The 13,427-nt window shown below is 41.8% G+C and overlaps 2 pseudogenes; one reads left to right on the forward strand and one right to left on the reverse strand.

The window, feature by feature from the left end:
• Positions 1-332: 332 nt before the first annotated feature.
• On the reverse strand, positions 333-1,674 carry LOC105881345 (sulfide:quinone oxidoreductase, mitochondrial pseudogene; annotated as a pseudogene).
• Positions 1,675-1,772: 98 nt separating this feature from the next.
• On the forward strand, positions 1,773-2,489 carry LOC142874238 (proteasome subunit beta type-1 pseudogene; annotated as a pseudogene).
• The last annotated feature ends 10,938 nt before the right edge of the window (positions 2,490-13,427 follow it).

Consider the following 13,427-nt stretch of genomic DNA (forward strand, 5'->3'; position numbering starts at 1 on the left):
CTTTTATCTCACTTCGCACTGATTATTTTTAAGCAATTGAAGATTATTCCTTAAAAAATTGGTTTTTTATTTTTTTCCAAACAATGACAAACTTTTATTGAGAAAATAGAAGTCTGTTCTTTCATTTGACCATTTCCAAAGAATCAGCCCATCCTGGGTAGCCCACACGGTGGCTATTCAAAGGTACTGAAAACTGAGGTATTTGGTCACTATTACCCAGCAAGAAACTCTTCACAGGGTTAGGCTCCAAGTCCTTTGTGCTGCTCTTGGTCAATCAGTGACTGTAATTTTCATCCAGAAGCCATCCAAGGTAAGCACGGGCTGAGCCGCCCTTAACTCATACTCAGATGAAACAACTTCCGCAGAAAGGCTGGTCCTCTCCAGTAGCCCCTCAGCATCATATTCCAGTACAGGAAAGGGATCAGGTCAGCTTTCATGGGGCACATGGACAGTCGCTCTTTGCTCTGATCAAAGGGGAAGGTTTCTAGCCGCTGAGCATTGTAGTCAGACTCTGCAAGAATCACACAGTTGTAGCCGGTCACCAGTGGACATGATGTGTAGCCATCATACTTCTTCTTTGGTGCTTGATTCTTCATAATCAGAGAAATTGTTCTCTCAAGTATCCCTGACTGGGCAGCTGCTGCAGCAGCAGTCTTTAACATAGGAAGGTTGGCACAGTCCCCAATTCCAGACACATTTGGGTACCTCTTGTGCGGCAGAGTTTCTTTATCCACATCCACCCAGCCAGCATCAGCCACAGGACTGGTCTTGTGGACATCTGGTGGACTCATGGGTGGTGTGACATGAATCATTTCATATGAAATCACGTGGGTCTCCCCAGGTTTATTCAGGTTCTCAAAAACAGCCTCTTGTTTCTCAGCTCAGTCTTAAGTGAGGTTTTGCTTGCAGTTAATGGTGATATTCCTCTCCTGGATAATCTCCTGCAGGGCATCTGCATACTTCTTAACCCCCAGAATTCCTCCAAGAGAAGTGTTAAAAATGATATTGGCCTTGGATTGCTTCCCCACCTTCCTGAAATAGGTTTCTGACAAATACACAATCTTCTGGGGGGCTCCAGCACACTTCACTGGAGTATTTGGGAAGGTAAAGACGGGCACTGCCCTCCTTGAAGTCCTGCAGAGCTTTCCACGTCTTCTCTACAGTCTTCACTGAATAATGAGATCCTATTTTGGGATGCACAAAAGCTTCAGGGAGCCTTTAATCTTCTCATAGTCCAGCTGGATTCCAAGAGCAATAGTAAGATATTTGTAGGAGATCTCCTTGCCATTGTCTGTGTGGATGCAGTCCTTGTCTGGGTTCAGCTCAACCGCTCTAGCTTTGATCCATTCTACACTGGATGGAATCGCACTCTCTGTGGGACTACCAGATGAGGACAACTGTTTGGCACCAGCACCCACCAGCGTCCAGATTGGCTGATAGAAGTGTCTCTTGCTGGGCTCAACAATAGCCACCCACCGTCCTCTTCGTGTGAGCAGACATGGTGATCTCACCGCTGCCCCCACCCAGCACCAGCACCAGCACCTTGTAGTGGTTCCTGGCTGCACAGCTGGCCCCTGCGTGCAGCGGAACGGGGATGGCCTGCTGAGAGCCCAGCTTGAGGATGCAGGTAAAGAGCTGGGTGTGGGCCGACACCAAGGTGACCAGCAGGGACATCTTCAGGTGGGATCAGGCTAGGCCGAGCTGACTCTGAGCTGTCACTCTGGATCCCTGTAGCTTCCAGTCTTGGAGGCAAGAGCGAGCCTTGTCTGTATAGCACGGGTCAGGCTTACGGAGACCAGTGGGTGCTGTGGGTGGAGCCACAGAGCGCTGCGGGCCCTTTGCAGCTGCGCTTTTCACCCTAGGCTTTCAACAGAGGTACTGTATTGGCAGTTGCTGGAGAAGATGTTTCAATTGTTGCTTTTGACACTTGATTGAGTAAAGAGTTTTCACTTCATACCTGAGACAGCCCCAAATGTTACAAGTTAATAGACAAAACAGTCATTGGATGCAGTGGTGTTCATGGAGACTGTCTTACCCTGACAAAGATTATTGAAGCAAGACTAAAGATGTATAAACATTCCAATAATAAGGCTATGACTACAGGGGCAATTGCTACAATGCTGTCTATGATCCTGTATTCAAGGCGCTTCTTTCCATACTGTGTTTACAACATTACCGGTGGACTTGATGAGGCAGGAAAGGGAGCTGTGTACAGCTTTGACCCGGCGGAGTCCTACCAGAGAGACTCCTTCAAGGCCAGAGGCTCAGCAAGTGCCATGCTGCAGCCCCTGCTCGGTAATCAGGTTGGTTTGAAGAACATGCAGAATGTGGAGCACGTCCCACTCTCCTTGGATAGAGCCACGCGGCTGGTGAAAGACATCTTCACATCTGCAGCCGAGAGGGATGTGTACACGGGGGACACACTCAAGATCTGCATTGTGACCAGAGATGACACCCAGGGGGAGACGGTTCCACTAAGGAAGGACTGAGCTGCGCCTTCGTGCAGAACTGGCTGTTGTTGTACCTTGGCACTGTTGACAAATTTGTTTATTAAAAAGACCTGAAGTGCTAAAAAAAAAAAAAAAAGAAGAAGAAGAAGAAGAAAATTCAAGAATTTTTATGTGTGTTGGCGTCTATCTCTTGAGTGGGAACAGGAATGTAGACATGATAAAGCTGTTTTCACCCCAGTTTGGAATCCAGAGGGTCAGATGAAGTTTAGTTTTTTCCACAAAGTTTGTAGCCTTCATTTATGAAGGGATGTTGATGTTTCTCAAACTGAGGAACCTGAGACTTTTTTATGTGATGAAAGGACATTACATGTTGAAAACTTGATTTTTGCTTTGGTTCTACTACTAATTTACTGGATGACCTTATACAGGTCACAGCATCTTTGAGCATTAGGTTTCCTTTTTGTAAACTCAGAAATTCAGGTTATGTGACCTTTCAGATTTCATATATTTTAAAGTTCTGCAGACATAGAATATCTTCCTCCAAAACACATACCCTAATCTACAGGCATCCTTGTTCCATTTATCTATCGCTGTGCATAACAAGCTACCTAATAACTGAGTGACTTAATATATTGCATTGCTTTAGCAGTGGGAGGGGATGTTGATAACTCTGCCAAGTAGTTCTTACTCCCAGTCCCTCAGATGGCAGCAAGGCTGGAGTTGTCTGAAATCCTCTGCACCTCTATTCCTGGTACCTGGAATGAGATTGAACAGCAGGGCCTGAGTCAGTTATCTAGCACTCCCCGCAGCCTCTCCACGTGACTAGCTTGCAATTCCAGGCAGTCTCACCTAGTCAGAGTGTTTGCATGGAGCCTGGCTTCCCCCAGATTCCCTGGTATTCCATGGGACTCATGCAAAAGCTGCAAGGCTTCTTATGACCTACCCTACTTTAGAAGTCATGAAGTGCCTCCACCATAGTCTGCAGGCAAATCCAGATTCCAGAAGGTGGAAGAATAGATGATACACCTCTCAATGAAGGAGTGGCTTGCATGAAAAGGGAAGAAACAAGTGGCCACTTTAAAGGCAAGCTCACAGTCATTCTGTCTAAATAAATCTCATCCCAGGTTGCTAAACCTAAACAAATCTCCCAGACCTAAATATTCAAAGAGGAAGAAAGAGAAAGCAGTTTCCCATTCAGAAATGGATTGAAATTAACATGAATACTTATGTCTTCATTTCATCTCATGCCTGGATGTGAAATCACTTAATCATATTAATTTTCTTTCTAATCATGATTTGGTGAGCCAATTAATTTTTTTCTATCTATTTTCCCATTTAATTTCTCTTCAGGGTTTGAACTCGCTTTGTTTTCTGCTTTCTGATACCTTAATTCTAGCCACATTCAATCTGATTTATAATTTTCTTTCAGTTTTTATTTTATTTTCAATGTTTTCCTTTGTTTCTTTTTACATTGCATTCCCCACCTTTACTTCAAGAATGTCTAATTAGCAGTTGCTTGAGGTGTAACTACTAATTTATATTTTTTTCTTTATAGAGCCAGTGGCAAGCCAGTCCAGTCTTCAGTCTCCTAACAAACTTTCTATTAATATTATCTGTTTATTAGCTTCACTGGCTGTTTTCACTAGGAAGTAGTTTAATGAGACTGGCTGACCTAAGTGCTTGAAAGTGCAATAAAAGTGTGAGGACAATGATCTTTACTGTTTTTCTTGTTAGAAACATAGATGTATAATTTTCCAGCTTTCTATTTTCCATTTGGGTTAATGACACGAAGATTTCACTTGCAGGTGTCAGCTGGACTGGATTGAGGGATGCCTGGTGAAGGGATGCCTGTGCCTGTCTGAGAGCTGAGTGGCCTGGGAGAGGAAGACCCGCCTCAGTGTGGGCGGGCACCATCCAGTCTGCTGTGGGCGTGGCTAGAACCAGCAGGTGGAAGAAAGATGTTCAGAGTGCTGGTTTGCTCTCTCTCTGTGTCTCACCCTCTCTCTTTCTCTCATCTCTCTCTCTCTGTCTCTCTCTCTCATTTTCAGAGCAGGATTCTTTTCCTCTCCTGTTCTTGGGCATCACACTCCAGGCTCTGTGGCCTTTGCACTGTGGCACCTGCACTGGCAACCCCCAGGGCTCTCAGGTTTTCAGCCCAGACTCGGGGCTGCACTGTTGGCTTCCCTGGTTTTGAGGCTGTTGGACTTAGACTGAGCCTCGCTACCAGCTTTTCTCATCTCCACCTTGCAGAAGGCCTATCTTGGGCCTTTGCCTTTGCAATCATGTGAGCCAGTTTGCCCTAATAAACTCCCTTTTGTATGTTTCCTATTCATTCTGACCCTCTAGAGAGCCCTGAATGTACTGTAGACTCCAGGAGCAGAGGACTCCTGATCCATGGATTAGCAGATATGTAATATAATAAATTTGTACTGTTTTAAGCCAGTGACTCTGTGGTAATATTCGGCAATGGAAAACGAATACAACAACTACCACATTTATGAAACTACATCTTCAAATTTAAATCTTCACAATTTCATTGAGATTTTGGAAATGCTTTTGAATCACTTTTGTAATACTATAACTTCTGTGTCAAAATATTCTGATGGATACATTTTAGCTCTGAAATTCTTTCTGCCTTTTTTCTGAGTGTGTTTTAGAGATCACAATGACTGCACAGACTCCAGTCTCTGCAGGACCAGCCCTACTACTGCAGCAAAAACACTGGGTTCAGAAACCATAATGTGACAATGATTGTGAGGTGCCTTTGAGACAGAATGTGATCAGGAGTGGCACTTTTAAAAAGAATTCATTAATTGATTCTATAATTGGAGATGCTTCTGCAAATAGCTCAGTTTTCTCCCATTAGTGAATGGTATCAGTCAATCTGGATAGTGCTTGGAGGAAGATGATGTGTAATATTAATGAATATTATACATCTATAGCTAAAGCAGCCTTCTGTCATGCCACCAGCATCAGAAAGTGAACCTTAGAAAGCTCATGTCATTATTAGGATCACACATGGGATTTATTGTTCTTTCACATCTTCTCCCCACACCTAGCCTTTTCTTCTGCTCTGCCCCTCTGTCACTTGGCTCTGCAACTTTCCAAGCTTCTCTGCCTCCTAAGTCCCTCTTCCCTCTGGGACTCCTCTGTTTTGCCCAATTGTTTCCTCATACGGCTTTCCTTGAGGGTCATCTAGAATAATGACAGTTACCCAAAGCACACACTTTATGCTGTCACCCAAAAGGAACCATTTCTGCTGGGCTGTTATTCTCCAGAGCCCAATAGTACTTAGAAGTGTTCTGTCATGCCCACTGCTAGCCTCTGATGTGAGTCCTGAAGTCTAAACACAGACTAGCCAACACAGAATAGCCTCTCAGACCTTATGCACTCAAATCTCTTTCTAGGAGATGCAAAAGGATGCACAGGTCTCTCTGTGAGGAAGTGGGGAAGGTCCAACAAACTCTAACCCCTGCCACAACTTTGACTTAACTATAGCCATTTAGAAAAGAAATGTATGTGTGTGTGTGGGGGGGGCAATCAGGGTCACCTGGTTTTACACCAGGAAATAAAATGATTTGCAATTTCAGGACCTTTAAAGAATTATTAGTCTATGGCCAAGCACGGTAGCTCACACCTGTAATCCTAGCACTCTGGGAGGCCAAGAAGGGAGGACTGCTTGAGGTCAGATGTTCTAGATCAGCCTGAACAAGAACAAGACCCTATCTCTACAAAAAAATAGAAAGATTAGCTAGGTATGTTGGCACACACCTTTAGTCCCAACTACTTGGGAGGCTGAGGCAGGTGGATGGCTTAAGCCCAGGAGTTGGAGGCAGTTAGCTATAATGATGCCACTGCACTCTAGCCTGGTTAACAGAGCAAAACTCTGTCCACAAAAAAAAAAGAAAGAGGGGGGGAAGAAAGGAAGGAAGGAAAGAAGAAAGAAAAGAAAGAGAAAGAAAGAAAGAAAGAAAGAAAGAAAGAAAGAAAGAAAGAAAGAAAGAAAGAAAAGAGAGAGAGAGAAAGAAAGAAAGAGAAGGAAGGAAAGAAGGAAGGAAGGAAGGAAGGAAGGAAGGAAGGAAGGAAGGAAGGAAGGAAGGAAGGAAGGAAGGAAGGAAGGAAGGAAGGAAAGAAGGGAGGAAGGGAGGGAGGGAGGGAGGGAGGGAGGGAGGGAGGGAGGGAGGGAGGAAGGAAGGAAGGAAGGAGAGAAAAAGAAAGAAAGAATTAGTCTATGGTTGCAAATGAAATAATTTCTCTTTGGTCATTAAATTGTAATATCTTCATTTCAAATGCAACTTATAAAATAGGGCAAACCCTACATGAATAGGCTTCTATTCTGCCTTTTGAAGTCAAACTCCCTGTCTTGTCTCTCTGCTAGCCACCCTGCCTATTCTAGAGCACCTGCCACACCACTGCCCAGATCATCTTCACAACAAACAAATCTCAAAACGCTGTTGATGCCATATGGTCTGGTGTGCTAGGCAAAATAATGGCCCCCCAATGATGTCCATTTCCTGATCCCCAGAATCTGTAAATGTGTTATCTTATAAGGCAAAGAGGAATTAAGGTTGCAGGTGGAATTAATGTTGCTATTAGCCTACTTTAAGTCAGAGGGTTCACCTATATTACCCGGGTGGGCCCACTTAGGTCACAAGCACTCTTAAAGGTAGAAGAGAAGGAGATGTGATGCATAATGTGATTGCTTTCAAGACAGAAGTGGACCATGAATGGGTGGTTTCTAGAAGCCAGAAAAAGCAAGGATGAGGATTCTCCCTTAAAGTATCCAAAAAGGAGCATAGTCCAACTGATAACATTGATCTTAGCCCAGTGGGGAGTGCCAGATTGATCTGCAGAACTGTAGGATACAGCATTTCCTGACCTTCTTGGGAGTGTTATTTCCTCCCTTTTCTGAGCTCCCCAGCGCAGCATTTGTTTACATGCCTGTGTCTGGGGTGAGATTGTGCCAATCATGAGAGTGAGGTTTCTGTGATCTCTCTCCCAGTATGCAACCTCACGAAAGTCAGTCTTCTGAAAATATTTAAGGATTTGTCACATTTGAGGTATAAACAGCTGCCGTATTGTATGAAATCTTAAAAGAAATCGTTCACTGTGTGCAGAGCACATTGCAGCTATGTTTATGGGAGATGATATTCCTAGCACTAAATGGCCTGGTTTTGAATGATCTCATAAATGCAGCCTCGACAGAGCAATGCTTAAAGACAAACACTATCTTTTATTTCTTGCAAAATAATTTTTACTCACAAAAAAGTCCATTATAAGACTGAAGAGTTAAATGATATCCACATGCTGAAATACACAAGCACATCTTTATAGTTGCTAAGAGTTTAGTGATGCATTTAAATCCTCTTTGAGCAGATTGGCATTTAAGCTGCAGTAATCACTTCTGAATAGCTGATATTATGATCTGCCATCATTCATTCAACTTAGTAAAATGAAACTTTAAAAACCACTCTGATTAAGATCTTCCAACTTGAAAACCATTATTCTTTTCTGTACAGAATGCAGTGCAGTCTCCCTAAGCTAAGGCAGATCAAGTGGAGGCAGAAAGGCCCTGGAACCTGGTGCTCTCTGAGCTGGCAGCTACCTCCAGAGAGGCAGCACTCCCTGGGCGTGCTGAGGGAGCCTGGGGCTCCTGTGGGGAGGAAGCGAGGGGTGGGGCCTTCATGCAAGATAAAAGGATGGGAGAATTCTCCCTGCCCTTGATCTTCCCATTGCTCTTCTGGGGCGACAATAGGATTCAGGAGAAGCAGGTCATTTAGCCACCAGAATCTCCTCCTTGGTCCAGCTTTGAAACACAGTGAGTGTGCTGTCAGGGACCTGTATTCTGCCTGTTCATGCCAGGATGGGAGATAGGCCTAGTAATAGGAACAGGAGAGCCCTGCATAGAAGCTACTGAGGATGTTGGCTGTGTTTAATTGAATCTTTGAGAAATGAGTGTTGAGCTATTAATTTTTAAAGAAAAATAGTCCTAGACAGAAATAGAATAGAGATTGCACACATTCATAAATTTATCTGACGCCTAACAAGCCTAACTTGTCAAGGGTGATACAGCTTATATGTTAGAAGTGTAATTAAAAATTGATAAAATACCCATTTTATCACACCATAGTAATTTTTACTGCTTTCCTTAAGTGTTTGTTTGAGATTTTCTGGAAAGTACTTGGAGCATATACAATTATACAATAAAAGTAATAAGTTCTGAAACCATGACAGTATTTTATGAACCACTTGCTCTAGCATAATTTTTCCATGTGTTTTATGTTCTGTACAAGAAGGAGCCTGAAGCAAAACCAGTGAAGTGGACAAAACCAGAGTATGGTGATATCCCACTCACCTTCTTATTGGTCTTTATTTTTTAAGTAAATCAGTGACAGCTGTTCTCAGGCAGGTATAGACAAGGCTAAGATATAAGTTCCCCCAGACAGGGCTCAAGGCCTTGTTCACCACTTGCTTTCAGAGTTCAGTACAGTACTTGACACACAGTTATGGCTTAAGAATATTTTTAAATAATGAAATTGATTAATGGCAGCAAACAATAAGAATCCCCACAAAAGAATATTAGTATTTTAATATAGGATTTACTTATAAAGACTATAGTTAGATGCATCTGCATTTATGATGTTTCTATCACTCAGCTTTGTCACACAATAGGAAGATCCACTCTTCCATATTAAGACAAGGAATTTATTTTTAAGATTGCAGATCTAATTCTGTGAAATAATCCATTAGAGAAGTAATAAAAGCCAGTTTGATTTATACACCAGGGGACATCCACAAAATTACCTTGCAGTTCAACAGCCAGCTGGATTTAACTCAGGTTTAAGGGAGAGTGATTATATTGTCATGATAATTAAGTGAGATCATCTGTGCAAAGCACGTGACACAACACCTGGAAGGTGTGCACTAAACATGGACAATAACAACAATGATGATAAGTCTTATTAACATTATACTACATAAAGATTTTGAAAATATATGCCCCATCTCAGACTATGCCACAACTAGTGAAAATATTTTATTTAATGTAAAAGTCATTGAATTTCAAAAATGGTTTTACTTAACCCATCATTACATCAGCTTGACAATCCTTTGTGCCCAGAGTCTGTGTTTACCACTCAATCACTGACTCAAACAGGTGCTGAAAAGGCCCCCACAGGCAGGAAAGGTTTGGCAGTGGATAACCATTGAGGCTAATAACACTGCCGCCAGGAATTTTTCTTACAGAAATCCCCTAATATGTAGCAGAATGGTTTACTGCAGCATTGTCTGTAATAATAACAATTTTTAAACTAGAAGGTTATCAATAAGAGCTAGAGAATCCATTCTGAAACCTTCTTAGCAGTGCAGCTGTCAGAAAGAATGAGAGAAAACTACCCACGCACGGCCATGGAGTGATCTCCAAGATACAAATGATGTGAGTGGAAAAAGGAAGTTGGGGAAGAATGCATAAAGTAATATTCCATTTATATTGAAATGAAGCCAGACAACATAGAGGTGTCTGAACAAATATAAAAATATATAAATATGAAATTCAAGGACTATGAAGCACACCCACTGATCTAGTTAACCCTGGGAGAAGAGAAGGCAGACAGATGAGAAAGGACTTATACATTTTACTGTATATATTCAGATTATCTTTGAAACTTTTATAAGAATGCATTCATGTGTCTACAAATACATAAACTGAAAACAATAACAAAATACTTCGCACTTACCATGTGTAGGACCCTGTTCCTCACAGCATCTCTCCAAAGTGAGAACTCTGTAATTTTATGGAGGAGAGAATTGAGGCACAAGGGACTTTACCAAGAGCCCACAGTGAGTGAGTGGCAGAGCTTTCTGAGGCTCCAGAGTCTTTGTTCTGAATCATTGTGCTGTATTACCCTTTAAATAATAGAAACAAATCAAGTCCAGTGTTTTAACCATACAAGTTTATTAAATAAAATGAAGAGGTTGGATCAGGTGAGCTCTAAGATCTCTTGGGCAATTATATCTCAAAATAGTTAAGAGTGAGAGCTTTGGGGTCAGGTGGCCTTGGATCCAGTTCTGACACTGACAGTTAACTGTGGATAGTCCCTCTGGTCTGATTTCTAATCTGTAAAATGTAAACAGTAGGCACTGCCTTGTGGGGTTACTGTGGTAGGAGGAGTAGCTCCTAACAAGTGCTCAGGAATAATATCACTTTCCCCCAGGACTCTAAAACCCCAGGATTCTAGTCTTACCTGCATATTTATGGAGTAAAATATATTCCCAAGTTATAAGTGAGATCTCTTTGGAGCTCAATCTTTCATATCAAACCACTCATCAGCCACGTCCACTTGGATGGGCCAAAGACCATTACAATTCAGTCTATTTGAACCCAAATTGTTGCCTCCTTTGTTTGCACCCAAAGCTGGTTTATTCTCAGTGTCCCTGTCTTAATGGCAACAACCCATCAGTTGCTAAATCAGATACACCGGATCTGTTCACATTCAGTCACTCCTGTGGATGCCGCATTCTAAATATGTTTTGAACGTGTCCATTTTTCTCCACCCTGATGGCTGCCAGTGTGCCACCATCCTTGACATAAGTTCCTGCATCCCACCCAAATCATCTGCCTCGAATCCTAATCCCTCCAAGTTGGGATCACACTGCAGTCAGGGGTATCTTTCTGAAGTTGACTCCTGATTCTCTGAAAAAAAACCTCTCTTGTGCTTGAAGCTGCCCCTTAGATATTGCGAGAGTCCCTCACTGCCTCTGGAGTAAATTCCAAATTCTACGGGCTCCAGTCTGTTTTCTCCTTCAACCTCATCTCGTATTTCAGGCCTCTTCCCCTCTCAGAAGCAGATAAAGAAGTAGAACATTTAACAATCAGACTTACCGAATCAACATTAGCTCTTTGAACACAAGTGATTTTCCTAGCTCCGTGGTCTCTGCACACACCACCCCAGACACCTGCAACATCCCTTGAACACCCACGTATCATTTCTCCACTACCTGATTCCTATTCGTGCTCCAGATCTCAGTAAAGAAGTCACTTCCTTTCTGATAATCTCCCTGACATCTTCACCTCACGTTTAAGACAAGGGTCATTCCTGCACATTCCCGTACCTGCCCTGTCCCGTACCTGCCCTGTCCCCCATCTCAGCATATCCTGCTGCATTCGGAGTTTTATGTGTAGGAAACAGGCCGAGGGGGTGTTTGCCATTTACCAATGTGGCATGCCCAGTGCGGCACGGGGCAGATTCCTATAAATGACCTTTTAAGGGATGCTATCATAACCTTTTAAAAGATGCAAATCTAACTTTATTGCTTTCCTGCTAAAAACCTTTGAGCAGCTTTCCATTTCTCTAAAGACAACACCCAGTTCCCTGTCCAGCTCAGGCCCACAGTGACTCGGCTCCTACCTTTCCAATGTTACTTCTAGGGTTCTGCCTACACCCCTTAGACAAAGCTCTTTTCTAGCTCAAGGCCTTTGCTTGAGTGGTCTCCTCTCTCCCTCTGTGGACTCCTTCCTTCAGCAAACTACAAATCATCCTTTAGGTCTCAGCTTAAATGTCATTCCTGAAATACAACTTCACTGAGAGCCAAAATTAAGTTTCCCAATTATAAGGACACTGCACAGTCCTGTGTCTGCATGCTTCCTGAATTGTGCTCCCAATTAGACAGCACGATCCCCAAGGGCTGAATTTTCTTCACTGCTATCGCACCCACATCTAGAAAAGAACTTGCAGCAAAATCTGTTGGACAAATGGAGGAAATAAATCATTAAAGGAAAAACCTGATCAGTGATCAGATTATGAAAACTGAGTAAATAATATCTAGACATTTATTACACTCATATATAAGTGATCTATCTCTGAGGTGACATAATTTTATTACAATTTATATGTTTTTGAAAAATAATAGCATATATAATAATTTGCAGATTTAATAGCATTGTCACATCTATACTTCCATTTTATATGGCATATTGTTAGCAAAACAAGTTTTATTATCCAAATTGTCTAATAAGGAAACAATGTTTAAATGCCTAATATAACATGGCAACAGCTGCAAGTATGAATGAAAGATGGAAACAGGGTCTCTTACACATCAGATGGCACCAACTTAAATGCTAACAAAAAAATGTTCGATAGTTATTTAGCAGTCATCACATTTCCTACCATAACCTTTTAGAATGAGTCATGGATTAAATCTATCTGAAACTATGATGTAAAATGATTCTTGAAGTTTGTTTACATATATCTATATATCTGATTATCTACCTTCCTCTATTTTATTTTACCAAGTTGTATTTGCTTTTAACTTCAGTATTCTTTAAATCACTCTGTCTCCTTTTGCATTATTGTGAAAAATTGAACAATCTTGTTTCTGTTGATTTCTAAAGCTTGGTGCCTCCTCTTAGTCTCTTTAAAACCTGGTCTGGTAATGTAGATTTAAAGTACCTACCTTCTAGATTATGTTTCATTATTTTTACTAAATTGTTCCATAGTATTACTATTTTCTGATTATTTTCCTTATAAATCAGGCTTGGGCTTTCATTCCTTTGTATAGCATGGTTGGGAATTCTTAAATAAAATAAAGAGCAATTAATGGTCTAAGTTTACTTCAGACACAGCTAAGAAAAGTTTAGTCCATAGTTCTTCCTGCCTGGTGATGTCAGATGTGTGTTTTATCTGATCAGGGAGAATCCAAATATTGATGCTTAGCGAATTAACAGGAGAACACCCAAGGTCCCTATTTAAGAGGAACTTTCAGGGTTAAGTCAAATTCTTACTACTCAGTAATCACTTAATTTGTGCATTTTCTCTTTTAGTTTTTTATCCTTCTAACTTGGCAAGTGCTTTCAAATAGGCTTCCATCTCTAGATGTCGTTGATCCATTCACTACTTGCCATGGTAACCTCTTCCTACCTTGATATCTCTTCTGCATTGCTGAGTCAAGAAAAGTAAGGTCAACCTAAAGCATATAGAA

The sequence above is a fragment of the Microcebus murinus genome, chromosome 12 (genome assembly GCF_040939455.1).
Source record: "Microcebus murinus isolate Inina chromosome 12, M.murinus_Inina_mat1.0, whole genome shotgun sequence".
Lineage (NCBI taxonomy): Eukaryota > Metazoa > Chordata > Mammalia > Primates > Cheirogaleidae > Microcebus > Microcebus murinus.